We start from the raw sequence: 1,736 nt of genomic DNA on the forward strand, positions 1-1,736 counted from the left end.
CAGAATTTTCTTTCAACACTAGTTATGTTTCTGGTAACAACACTCCTTTCAAGCTGGTGTATGGTTGTGACCCTCCCTCTCTTTGTCCCTATGTCAAAGGGGAAACAATGATAGCTGATCTAGATAAACAATCAGTTACACTACAAGTTCTTAAGGAAAAGTTTAAGAAAGCCCAAGACAGCATGAAAATTCATGCTGACCGACACAAAAGAGACCTTCAGTTTGCCTCGAAAGACATTGTTTGGCTCAAGTTACAGCCTTGTCACAAAAATCCTTGGTCAAAAGAGAGTTTGAAAAGCTTTCACCATGATATTTTGGGCCGCACAATACTATGAAGGATTGGTTCAGTTGCTTATGAGCTAGAACTACCTTTGGAGTCCAAAATACATCTCATATTTCATGTTTCCTTTCCCAGGCCTGCACATGGTCAAACAACCTTCAAATCCACCAACTAACCAACACAAAAAAGACCTTCAGTTTGCCTCTAGAGATGTTGTTTGGCTCAGGTTACAACCTTGTCACCAAAAATCCTGGGTCAAAAGAAAGTTTGAAAAACTTTCACCACAATACTTTGGGCCGCACAGTACTACGAAGGATTGGATCAGTTGCTTATGAGCTAGAACTACCTTTGGAGTCCAAAATACATCCCATATTTCATGTTTCCTTTCTCAAGCCTGCACATGATCAAACAACCTTCAACTCCACCAACTGCTCTGCCATTATCAGTTGATTTAGAGTTCATTTTATCACCTTCTAAGGTGCTGCAACATCGTTGGGGAGATAAGCAGACATTGGAATTATTAATTTTGTGGGAGAATCGACCTGTGGAAGACTCAAGCTAGGAAGATTATGACCTCCTTAAGGCACAATTTCCAACATTTCCACTTGAAGACAAGTGGAGTTTTGAAGGGGGGAGTAATGTTCAGGGACTATGGTTGACTTATTCTAGAAAGCCATGTCAGAAAAAGAATTAATTTCCTGTTTATTATATTTCATCATTTATTTCAGTGAATGGTTGAATTAATTTAGGAGCACGTAGAGAGAAAATAGGACCCTTAAGGTGTTATGGATTCTAATGTGCAAGTAGTTATTTATTGTTGGAGATTTTCTAGGCATTTTCTTGATTTATTCAGTTGTAAGTCATCTATATATATATCCTAGCTACTTTCTAAGCGAGATATCTTGAATTAATTAGAATTTATTTCATTCAATTGGAGACTCTCCTCTTGTTGGCTATTGAGAGATAGTATGAGATACTTAATTAGTTATTTCTTAACAAATTTAATTTGGGTACTAACAAGTTAATTCGAGAGTTTGACAATCATAACTTAAAACAGTCTCCTAGAACATGGTTTGAAAGATTCTCAAAGGTTTTTAAGTCAGAAGGCTACAAACAAGAATTATCAAATCATACAACATTTGTTAAGGTTGAGGGAGCTAAGAAGTACATCCTCATTATGCGTGTAGAAGACATAATTCTTATAGAAGATCACATTAAGGAAAGAGCAAGGATAAAGACTATCATTGATAAGGAATTTAAAGTCAAGGATCTCAAGAGCTTGAAATACTTTATCAGGATGGAAGTTGCTAGGTCAAAACGAGGCATATGTGTATCTCAGAGGAAGGATATACTTGATCTTCTCAAGGAAACTAGCATGTTAGGTTGTAAACCTGGGGAAACTCCTATGTTAGGTCTCAAGAAAGAAGAAGTTTGAGAAAAATAGCATAGAGGAGTC

Source organism: Prosopis cineraria, unplaced genomic scaffold, assembly GCF_029017545.1.
Source record: "Prosopis cineraria cultivar Desert tree isolate PC_DT_omini unplaced genomic scaffold, ASM2901754v1 PC50, whole genome shotgun sequence".
Classification (NCBI taxonomy): domain Eukaryota; kingdom Viridiplantae; phylum Streptophyta; class Magnoliopsida; order Fabales; family Fabaceae; genus Prosopis; species Prosopis cineraria.